This window comes from Mustela nigripes, chromosome 9 (genome assembly GCF_022355385.1).
Source record: "Mustela nigripes isolate SB6536 chromosome 9, MUSNIG.SB6536, whole genome shotgun sequence".
Classification (NCBI taxonomy): domain Eukaryota; kingdom Metazoa; phylum Chordata; class Mammalia; order Carnivora; family Mustelidae; genus Mustela; species Mustela nigripes.
Window position 1 is genome coordinate 14,775,180 of NC_081565.1, and position 12,189 is coordinate 14,787,368.

The following is a 12,189-nucleotide window of genomic DNA, read 5'->3' on the forward strand; positions in this document are numbered from 1 at the left end:
GAGCATGGGGTTGCATTTGAATGTACTCACGGGTTCTTATGTGCCCGTGTGTGGGGATAAACTTGTGCGGAAACGAACGTGTTTTGAATAGGTAAGATACGTAAATGAATCTGTGGCACTTGACATACATTTATTGAGCATCTACAATGTTTCTGACGATGAAGTAAGTGTTTTCATGGATGGTAATATATTTGATTTTACAACTATGAAGTAGTTATGGTAGATATTACAGTTTCAATTTTGAAGATGTGTCAACTAAGGCTCTTAGAATTGAAGTGATCGGGGCTGGTATTTGAAATGGAGTCTTTTTATTAAAGACTTTGGTTATGCGTTTTAGGTCTGAACGTACTGGTGTGTGAGTGAGTACAAGTTGTGTGTGTGTGTGTGTGTGTGTGTATTCGCACACACCCATATGTTCATGGACGTGTGGGAGTGCATGCATTCCTCGTCCTCATATGCATTTCTTAAAATGCATGGATGTGTAAAGAGTTGAATATGTGTAGCAAAATGTATGCACCAGCTAAAGCCCTAATCATCCAGCGAAGTACATCTGAGGAGTTGGTGTGGGGGTGAGGGGACTGTGGGTTGTGTGAGCAGTAGGGGGAGAACGTCCAAGAGGCAGAGGATGGGCAACTCGGAATCCATTTATCCACAGTACTAATGTGGCTCTGTGCTTTGCAGGGATCCTTCACCACAAATTATTAACCCCCGAGGGCATTTTTTTTCAAAATCCTTTGAAAAGCGTCCACACGTGTCCATGTCAGGCATCCCGGGACCAGAGTTTGTGAAATGCTCATCTAGATATTAAAGCAGGCTTTAGAAGAAGAAGAGAGGGAGCAAAAGGAGGCCCGTGCCAGGGATGCTTGTGATACAGAAACTTAAGGTGACAGGAAGCTTCTTTGCGGTTGCTTCAGAAGGTGCAGGGAGAGTAAAAACCTGCAGACGGTTTCTCCTGTGTTCCACTCCCATTATTTCACCCAGAGCCCGCACGAAGTCTCAGAGGCAGGCCCCGTTTTCCCGTTTTGCAGATGACGTGATTGACACTTGGGGCTACGCGATTTTCTTGCAGTCACACAGCAGCAGAGCCGGGGTTTGAACCCAGGTTTTCCTGCGTGTGTGATTACCCTCCTCCGTGCCGGTCCTCACGGTTTCCTTTAGGCTATGACCTAAACCCACATAAATCTCAAGCCGTCCGACACCCAGCCAAGCCACATAAACATTCCGGATTCACTGCACTGACGCTTCGAGGGGCTGAAATAGAACTTTGAAATTCTCCTTCACTTTTAATTAAAAAAAGATTTAGGCTAACCCTGGGTTTCCACTTCTGTTTAACTGCGACTGCTTTTAACCGTTGCTGTATTTTTATTGTTGCAAGTGTGACGCACCGATCCATCTTCCTTGTAACGCTTCTCGGTTTCTGCTCCATCTGTTGAAGAGAAAACATTTGCAGAAATCTCTCGGCTTCTCTCCAAGGGCTGAAACTTCAGTTGTAGCAAGGATTGCAGTGCAGGAAATGGGGTTGGCCATCGGTGAAATCCAGAGATTGGCAAAGTCTGTTTCTAGGATCTTTCTGATTTTCATTTTCCCAAAGTACAGCTTCTCCCAAGTGCCCGGCCAGCCCTGCTGTGTTCCCCTGCCTGCATCTAGGAGTATGCTGGACCCTCCCCATTTAGGTTTTACCACTCTCATTTACAATGGAAACATCGATTCTGTTCTTTTTGACTGTGCTTGATTCTACATGTTTTTTTGTTTTGTTTTGTTTTCTTTTGTTTGTTGTTTTATAAACTATCATTAGTTCTTTTTTAAAATCATTATTATTTTTTTAAAGACCTTATTTACTTATTTGACAGAGAGAGAGAGACAGCGAGAGAGGGAACACAAGCAGGGGGAGTGGCAGAGTGAAACGTAGGCTTCCCACCGAGCAGGGAGCCTGATGCAAGGTTCTATCCCAGGACCCTGGGGCCGGGACCTGAGCCAAAGCCAGATGCCCAAGGACTGAGCCACCCAGGTGCCCCTAAAATCATTAATTCTTAATAATGACAACATTTGGTGTGGAAGGGGCATTGGACTTGGCATTGGTAGACTTGAGTTCAAGTCCTTACTTTGTCGTGTTTTAACCTGGCAAGTTACTCCAACTCTTGAGCCTGGATTTGCTGGGAAAGCTTCAGGATCACACGGTTTCATTAAAACCCACATGCTCTGAAATTGTGACATGCTGTACTCATGTTATGCATATTCACTCGTGCTTTCCTTTTGTTATTTCTTTTTGTTTGTTCATTCTTAAATTTGTTTATTTATGGGACATTTGCTGGATGAAGGCTACATACCAGGTCCTGCTTTGGTGTGGGTGATTCTAAGGCAAATTAGGCCAAGTCCATACATAACCTTCAAAAGCCCACACCCAGTAGCATAAGTGTTGCTGTAAGGTCATGAACAGGCTATGGTTTCCTCTTCCTTAGGGGATGGGGCGATTATTCAAAGAGGGGATAACCTGGAACTGAACGTTAAAGAATAGGGGATTTATAAAGGTTGGAGTGGAAATATGAAAGAAGTCTTTCTTGGTAGAAGGATTGTCTTGGGAAAAAGTAACACGGGTAAAACGCACTGGGGCATGCTGGGAATGTCTGCAGGAAATCTAGAAAGCAAAGGCAGAGATACTGGCAAGAGGCATGGAGAGTAAAACATGGTGAACAATGGAGTAAAGTGACAATGGCTAATAGGTGACCTGTGGATAGATGGGAGGGGGCCATTGATAGATGTAATCAAGGAAGTAGTCCAATATCATATTGTGATTTATAATAAGAAATTATATTTTTGGTCTTCATTGTTGGAATTTCCTAATGGATAAGAAGCAACGAAAGTGTCTTTTGTTATGTCAGTAAGGTGGCTTTTGGATGGCATCTAAGGATGCGGGCTGGTTGCCAGGGGACCCAGCCTTGTGATTAGAGGCTGGAACTTTTAGTTCAACCCCTCAGTCTCCAGGGAGGGAAGAGGGGCTGGAATTTGAGTTGGTCACCAATGGCTAAGGATATAATCCGTCGATCCTATGTAATGAAGTCTCCATAAAAATCCAAATGGAGAGGGTCAGGAGAGCTTCTGGGTTGGTGAGCATGTGGAGGGGAGAGTGGTGTACCCAGAGGGAGGAGGATGGGGATTCTGGAAGCTCCCTGCCCTTCCTCCATGCTTGTCTGTGTCTCTCTTCTGTCTGTCTGTTTTGGAGTCTTTTTTTTTTTTTTTTAAGATTTTATTTATTTACTTGACAGAGAGAGAGATCACAAGTAGGCAGAGAGAGAGGAGGAGGAAGAGGCAGGCTCCCCGCTAAGCAGAGAGCCCGATGTAGGACTCGATCTCAGGACCGCAAGCTCATGACCTGAGCCGAAGGCAGAGGATTAACCCACTGAGACACCCAGGCGCCCTGAGGGCAAGAAAATTCCTTAGAACTCTAAAAAAGAGGTCACTGGTGATGGGATGCTAGGCGTAATTTTCAACCTTTTCAATGAGGGAGACATTTGGGCCAAGGAAAAGAGTCTATGTAGGCAATTTCCTGGTGCCCCAAGGGGAGAAGATGGGAATTTGGGAGGAAATTCTGCCCCTCTCACCTCTGTTACTTAACATCCGTCATGTGGACTCTAGTGGGTTTTTAGGAGACACCTGACATTTCTGGATAACGTCACGGAGGCCGCCTTCCTTGGCAATCCACCAGAGATTGAACCCCAAAGGGAAAAGGCCACAAAACATAACATAAACTATTTTTGTATTTCTGTAATTTCATTTTTTATAGCAATTTTTTTAACCCTTGAAGGAAGAGCTGTAGAATCAAGAACCTTGTGGTCTGAAATGTATCTAGAATGTTTAGCCTCTTTCTTAATTTGTGAATGCCAATACCCACACCTCTCCATTCCCCCTCATTCTGTTGTGATAGTCCCTTCATGTTGGTTTTTCTTTCCTAGATGTGCCTTTCTATACCATGCTCTTTTGCCCAAGTCTTTTAAATTGATGACTCTCAAATGCTGGTCGAAAATTTGATGTCTGAATGTGAAGGACAATCTTCTTTTAAGATTATGCCCCCTTTAATGTTTCTGGTTAAAATGTACTTTCTCTTACAAAATGCTGGTAATAGTAATTGCAGCCTCTGTATTGTCAAATGCCCTTTCCTAGAACAAGAACACTTTACGTGGGTCAAAGAAATTGATTTTAAAAATTTGACTTGGCGTGGAATCTGAGAGGCTGATGTTGGCGCCGTGCCCTCACAGAGGAAGTCTCTTTCTCACTCCCCATTTGACTTCAAAATATGGGGATCATGTCTTTGTGTATTTCATCATCTCCTGTAAGACCCTGGTGATGTCTTGCCTATAGTAGGTCATCATTAAAGGCATAACAAGGAAGCGAATCTTCAGGTAATCAAAAATGAATTGAGTACCTTTTGTGTTTCAGGGCTGCTCGATGTAGTGAAGTTGGTACCAGAGCATAAATAAACTTCACTCGATAACAAGGCTTATAATCCAGCCTTCAGAGTTGAGGAAGCTTGGTGGTTAAGGGCTGAAGTTGGGACCCAGGCTTCTCCAGGAACTAGCTATGTAACCTCATGCAGTTTACTTAACAAGGTTTTCCTATCTCCCTATCTGTGAAGTGGGTGTAATGTTAGCCTAATAGACCTGTATAGGTTACTGGGGTTTATCGAGGTTTTTAGAGCAGAGCCTGATACACAGGAAAGGGCCAGCGGATATTAACCATCATCATTAAGGCTCACAAAGCAGAAATGAGGGAGTAGGCAGGGAGCCCAGGTGAACTTGGGTCAGAAGACCATGGTGCAAGTCCATGCTGCACTACTTACTAGTACAGTAAACATAGAAGAATCATTTAACCTCCTTCTATGAAACCAAAATTAGAACCGAGTAATAGTCCCTAAGACTTTAAAGAAAGCTAATGTTCTTAAGATGCGGAGGTTGAGGGCTGCCTGGGTGGCTCAGTGGGTTAAGCCTCTGCCTTCAGCTCAGGCCATGGTCTCAGGGTCCTGGGATCGAGTCCCGCATCGGGCTCTCTGCTAGGCAGGGAGCCTGCTTCCTCCTCTCTCTCTCTCTGCCTGCCTCTCTGCTTGCTTGTGATCTCTGTCTGTCAAATAAATAAAATATTAAAAAAAAAAAAAAAGATGCGGAGGTTGAAAAAGCCGCCTTGAGGCTGAGCAGGGTGTTGCTATGAAGAAGGCTGTCAAGCGGGTGGCTGAAAGGTGAAAGAGCCTATAGAAAAGATTTGGAGCCACCTAATTTCCTCTTTCTGGAAAGTTCTTTGAATCATGAGTAAGGTGGGAGGTAGTGAGGCTATTGCCAACTGATGGGCCATTGTTTTTCCTAGAGACACCCAGAAAAAGAATGTCCATTCTCCCCAGGAATTCACTGCCCTGAAGAAGCTCCTTATCATAAGGGAGTTGATGAAAAGATAAAGCTGAAGTCGAAGACGGAATTAAGGGAACACAAGTTAGAATGCCGCTGTTCAGGGTCTGGAATTATTAGTAAGTCTATGTACGATGGGCTCAATCTGGAAAGGGTTTCTGCATGAAATGAGCTGAATCAAATGAGTGTGTGTGCACAGGCCTGTGCTGTGTGAATATTCAATGAGACAGAGATTGTGGGTGCTTCTGGCTCTCTGGGTTTTGCTTGTTGCCAGAGATTAGGTTGCCATCTGGAAAATACCTGCATCTACAATGTTGCATGGATTCTTGCTGATTTTCAGAAGTTTGTCAACAATGCCTTTTGCTTGTTTTCTTGCAGAGAAGAAATAAATGCTGGGACCTTAAAGTGTTGGGAGGAGGCTGGTCAGGCGGGGTGGAGAGGAAAGTCTGAGGCTCGGTTTCTAGTGTTTAGGGAGCTCCTTATAAGGCACAGCAGGGGAGTTAAGAAAAATCAGGTGTGAGCTGAGGTTGCTGAATGGATAAGCTTGATGGAGCTAAGTGCTGCTTTTAGCAAAACAAAGGCGTTTGCAGGATTGGATGGTGGCTGTGGCATTGGAGGTGGAATGCTGGAAACTGGAAGGGGAAGGTAGATTCAGAAACTCAGCCATGGGTACCAGGTAAGCCTTTTAACCAGAGCACTTAAAATCCACGCATCCACCCTTGGGTTCCTCCATTCAGTCAACAAACACGCGTGGGAAGGCACGTCTACATGTTAGAGGCTGTGGTTAAAGTGATAAAGTGGATATGTCCCTGCTCTGCTGGAGTCTAATCAGTGGATAAATATTTTAAGCACCTACTGTGTGCTAAGTGTTGGTGATGTAAAAGTGAAAAGACAGTGTGGCCTTTACTTTTCATTCAGGATAAAGGCTAATATTAAGCAAATAGAGTATAAAGTGAGCGTGCCAGAATATGTGTGTGTGTGTGTGCGCGCACAAATAATAATAATAATAATGTATATTTATTGAGCATTTACTCTGTACAAGGCACAGTTACATTTATATGTACTGTCTCTAATAATTCTCCCTGCCACCCTCTGAATTCGAGAATAGGCTTGTTACCACATTTTACCAATAAGAAATCAGATAGATTCAGAGATGTTTCGTAAGTCGTGCAAGAAAACAAAAGACAGGCAGGCGGTAAGTGGGAAACAAACGGAGGTCTTCTGATGCCAGCACCGTTCCTGTTGACTTCTCTCCATCTGTCCCATCTTCCCCATAAGCTATGGGGGCTCCGAAGGAAAGAATCACCGATGTTTCTGGAAAGTGCCATTCGGTGGAGGCGACAGTTTCAGCTGGGTACTGTGAGTCCAGTAAGAGTTCATCAGGGGGACATCTCCAGGAAGAGCATTTCTAGGTGTAGGACCAACGTGTGCGAACACGTGGAGGTCTAAACCATCACAGACCTTTGAGGGAAATCACTGGCTCCTAGTAGATGGGCCAAGAACAGCCAAGGAGTCCAGACCCATGAGAGGGGTATTCCAGTCTCTCTGCACAACGCAGCCTTGGACCATGAACAACATCTCACATTTCAGTACCTGCCAGGATCAGTTACTTCTCAGGGACTAAGTAAAAGAGCCAGGATTCACTGACCTGATCAGGAAGCCCCCTGCAGAGACAGAGCTGGGAAGACTCTATTGGATGTAGAAAGATGAGTTTCCAGGTTTAAGCGGCACGGATGGCTTTCCGACAGGGTGCCTTGCAAGGAGGAAATGTTTTGAAAAAACAAAACAAAGCAAAACAAAAAACAGGTCCATAAAATGCATAAAAATGCAACCGGTGCAGTAAATACCAGCAGAGAAAGATGCTGCCTTGTGCAGGGTGGGAATGAGCAGTTATGAAGTTCAGAGTTTATGACTTGAAGAACATGACCCATAGAGCCAGCTTTCTCTTACTGATGGGTTTTTAATCGGATGTTCTTCTGAAATTCACCCTTCACTGACTCCGTGGTTCATTCCCCAGGGGCAGTGTGGAGCAGTCTGTTTGCAGCTGCACTTTATACAGCGGTGGGGCCTTCTCCCGTCACACGTGGGGGATCACATCTTGGACACAGCACAACAGCCAAAGCACCATTGTGCCGAATGACCTGGGGGAAGCTCAGGGAAGCTCGTCTTGACACAGTGCCCCAGTAATACCTGGGAGTGTTTAGTGCACAGCTTCTGTGTTCCAGGCACCCTGCTGGCTGCTTGATGGGCATGAATTGCTTTGATCCAGACAACAGCCTGATCTAGTCTACGAAAATTTCTTTTATACATACATAAACTGAGGCAAAGAGATATCAAGCTACTTGCCAGGGTCATATAGTTCATGGAAAACCTAGGAAGTCTCAGTTCCAGAACCTCGGGTTTCATCGTTCCAGAATGCTGCTTGCTTGATGCTGTGCACAGATTTTTTCCAACACGAGCCTAACGGCAATTTGGGTCAATGTCTTAGGAAGAGGTTAAAGTCAATATCGGGCCATTCCAATACCACGGAGTTAATTTTGCTCACAAATCACGTATGTCATGTGTCATAGGGAGAGTCTTATTGGTCTCACGTCTAGATGTATCTCAGGGTCTGAACATAGTAACTCTGGGTCCAGTGGCAGGTGGGGATGCAGATGCCAGTAAGGCTCCCTTTCTGTGGACACAGATGGAGATTTAGGCAAGAGAGATCATATTCCCCAAGTAAGTATGGGAGTCAGCAGATCTGGGGGGTCAAAGGGAGATGGATCTGGCTCCAGAGTTCTAGTTCCAACAGGAGACATTGTGGAGGCTGTTTTCCTTCGCTCTGTCTGTGTTTCTTTGTCCCTAAAACAAAGGGATTGCCTCAGATCAGTAGTTTTGAAATGTCAGTCTTTCAGGTGTCGTTGCCACAAGTTCTGTTGTCCTTTCCTTCCTCCTACGCCACTTCAGGGGGTTCCCTAAATTTACCGACTTCTTACAGAAATGCATACATTGATAAAGGGAATCTCCTAGCACTACCACAAAATTCCTTTTCAAAAAGCCTTATTAGCCCTACATAAGATGGCGAAGCATATGAATCATACAATGAAAACAAAAATGGTGCAATGGTCTGGCCTCTGTGTTCTAGCTCTATTCTTTCCTGCCTACGACTCCATCTTTAGGGCTGCCCACTTTGTGTCAAAAGGAATACTGTGAAATGTTAGAGAGGAGATAAAAAAGTAAAGCCGAACGGAGTCTTTCATCTTAACTTAATCAGGATTGGGAGAGAGTTGAAAAGAGACTCCTTTTCTCACTGTAAGAATTAAGGACGGAAAACTGGGTCTCCGCTTACAGCCACGACATCTCTTCCGGCCACAGCCCTGGTTTCATGAAATGCTTGACCCCAGGGTCTGTTGCATCATCCCAGCTCTAGCATCTAATTCTAAGAATCTTTTAAGAGACCCTCACATATTTGGAGATTTGGCTTGAGAGAAGCAGGGTTGATTGGATGATGGCGCAGAGGGTAGGCACCCAGGCTGAGGTACACAAGAAGGAAACAGAGAGGGAGCAGTTGCTCAGCTATCCCTACCTTGAAACATTTGGAAGGGAGGCAGGGAGGGGCATCTGGGTGGTTCAGTAGGTTAAGCATCAGCTCAGGTCATGATCCCAGGGTCCTGGGATCGAGTCCCATGAAGGTCTCCTTGATCTGTGGGGAGTCTGCTTCTCCCTCTCCCCTGCTTGTGCCCTCTTCAGCTTGTGCTCTCTCTCTCTCTCTCTCTCACTCTCAGATAAATAAAATCTTTTAAAAAAAATAGACCAAAATATTTTTTAAAAAGGGTGTGGGGAGGCAGAGATTGGAGACTATAAAACACCCAATGCTGGAAGTCTACTTCCTAACCACATATGTCTTCCCGTTCTGACCTTTTATCATTTCACTTTGTTGCCTATTGGCTCCTCTCTCGGGCCCCTCCTGTGATTCTCACCACATCGTCTCTCTCTTGTTTGGGAGAACAGAAAGGAAAGGGCCAATTTCAATGCGGAAGTTACATCAAATGAGGATTTGCCATTTAACAATACTGTAGGAGGAATTAACAACAGTCATATGAGTCTCCTCTGTCCCCAGCTTGACTGGGCTTTTGGCATATACAAGTCCACTTCCCCCAACAGCTCAGTGAAGTCCACAAGGGCTAGTGTTTCCTTTCAGGAGTCAGAAAATGCCATCTAGGGTCTTGATAACTCAATCTTAAGTCTCTCGCTCGCGTCTGGATGAGTCCCACTGCCTCAAATCCTGCATTTCCTTTCTGTCCTTGTGATGAGCTGTGATGTGTTGAAGATTGGCCTGGCTTGGGGGAAGGGGGTTCTTGGACTGGGGCAGTTAGTTCCTGGCTGTCCCTGCACCCTGGGGACAGGGTACACTCTCACACCTCTCCGCTCAGCCTTCCTTTGTTCCTGGTAGCTGGTTGATGCTAATGAGACCCTACTCAGGGATTTGAGCCCCTTGGGGGCCAATTAACTTCACTTTACTTCAGCTGCCAGGAACCTCAGAACTAAATCCAGATCAATTAGCTCTTCCCAGGTGCCTGGTAGCATCACTTCCTTCACTCAGTTTTAACTATTCTTTGTTCCATTTTTATTTTTAATTGTCCTGATTTATATCTTATTTAACTTTGTAATATCACTTTAGCTGTGTCTGGGGGCAAGTGGGGTATGAATTCTAAATAAATACATGAAATCCCTTTAGTGTCATTTCTGGAGAGGGAGAACACCTCATGGGTCTTCTCCTGGGTAGAAGAGCTGAAGCTGTTCCCGAGAGGGTGGCTTGGAGAAGTGACTCCATTCTGGAGCACAAGGACATTTGAGGAGGGGCCAGACCTGGCCCCCTACCTGTTTTGCCAGTAAAGTTTTATAGGAACACAGCCATGCTCATTCCTTACCGTCGCTGATTGCTTTCATGCTACAACGGCAGAACTGAGTGATTGAAACATGGACAGTACGACCCATTAAACCTAAAATAGTTACTACCTGGCCCTTTAAAGAAAAGTTATCTATTCCTGGTCTAGAGGAAAACAAGATTAATAGGATCTGCTGTCCAGGTAGGAAGAGAAATTTTAAGTTTTCTTCATTCCCCACCCCCTTCATTTAGTGCCTCATTTTTTTCTTTCCACCCTAATTTCTTCTTCCTTCCCTTCCCTTCCTTTCCCTTCTTCCGTCTCTCCCCTGCCACCTTCCTTCTGTTCTCTTTTCCTCTCTCCTTCCCTCCGTCTCCTTTTTTCCTCTCTTCCTTCCTCCCTCTCCTCCTATTTTGAGCTGAAAGATTCCTTCTAGTCCACTCTTTCCCATTTATGAAGAAAACACCGATTTGCAGACACTGGAAGTAGCTGCAGGATAAGAGAGTCACGGCAGACCCTGGCCAGGAAGACACAGCCACTCCCAGTTGGTCTCAGTCTCCCAGATCATGGCAAGGAGCTAAGAAGAGATGAGATGTGGAAAATACAGGAAACATTTAGCACCGCACCCGGCATGTCATAAATGACCAGGGAAGCTTAGGTGAGTTCACAAACAGCCAGTTTCATTGCAGAGGCAAAAACATATACCCGCCATCTGCATGCCAGAAACTAATCAGAACTTTTCAGGTTGGGGTTTGCTCAAGGCAGGGCCAGGATTGGCTTGGAGAGCCGGGCCTGCACCCCAAGACCCTTCTCTATATCAAGGCCACCTATCCTTATATCAAAAGTGGTGGAAATTGAGTCTTAGAAAGAGAGTCACCTTGCCAAAGAGCAGACAGTAAGGTGTGGGATGGTCAGGATTAGAGCCCAGGTATCTTAGGTTCCCATTCAAACACTTTCCACGGTGGGATTCTATCAAGTAACTATGGAATGATGGCCTGTGTTTTAAAGGACAAAGAACAGCTATTTCCCTTCCAAGCTACAGAACTTGAGAAGGGGGTGATGCGGTCCAGAAAGTCTCCTAGGGGAAACGAGGCTGAGGCAGGGGAGAAAACAGGGAAAATGTTCTGCCCCTGTAAAGACAGCAGTATATTTCCCAAGGTGTTAGGCGATTGGACTTGTTATAGTTACAGGATCTGTCCTGTTGTATAGAAGGCAAAAGCAATGTTAGGAAACTACTAGTTAATGGAGAGGCTTGGGTGTTTAATTAAGGTATTTGGACTTGCTCCTCCAAGTCCAGGGTCACAAACAGACGGACCTGTTGCCACACGGATGTATCCTATTTGACCTTCACAGGTTGTTGTGGGGGAGAGGGGATCCCTAATCAAATGAAGAAATGCCATAAAAATCTGTCCCCCCGCCCCCGGTTTTTCCTGAGAGGTCAGGTGACCTGGCAGCTGGGAGATACCATGCCTATGGGGAAACGGTTTGCTGGCCAAGATTGTGTCGTGTGACTATCATTCGCCATCATAATCACTTCTGAAGCTCTGTGCCTGGCCGCTTCATTCCTTCGTGAATCACCGGAAGAAGTGATTCACACAATTTCATCACAACTGACATGATGAAGTCAATGTTAGAGGATGCTTATTTGCTCATCAGACATGGACTGAACATCTATTTCCAGCAAGGCTCCGGAAGAGAAGGAATTAGGAGGCTGGTCCAGTGTTTGAGATGAGAGGAGGAGAATTTGCTTAGAAAGAGAGCCGTTGTGATGGGGAGGAAGAGGTCGGCCCCTTCCCCCTCCATTCTCCGTCCTCCTTTTTAAAGACGAAGCTGCCCCATCCCATTGCCATAGAATCAGCCCCCGTCCCTTGAACCCCTGTCCCCTGGTTCATTTTATCGTCTTCATCTGAGAAGAGGGCATCCACCCCCTT

At 45.4% G+C, this 12,189-nt stretch overlaps 1 protein-coding gene across 2 annotated transcripts in view; it reads left to right on the plus strand.

Moving 5' to 3' along the window:
* The window catches only part of BRINP1 (BMP/retinoic acid inducible neural specific 1), a 172,189-nt gene that overhangs the window by 16,347 nt on the left and 143,653 nt on the right, over nucleotides 1–12,189 (plus strand). The window lies entirely within an intron of this gene.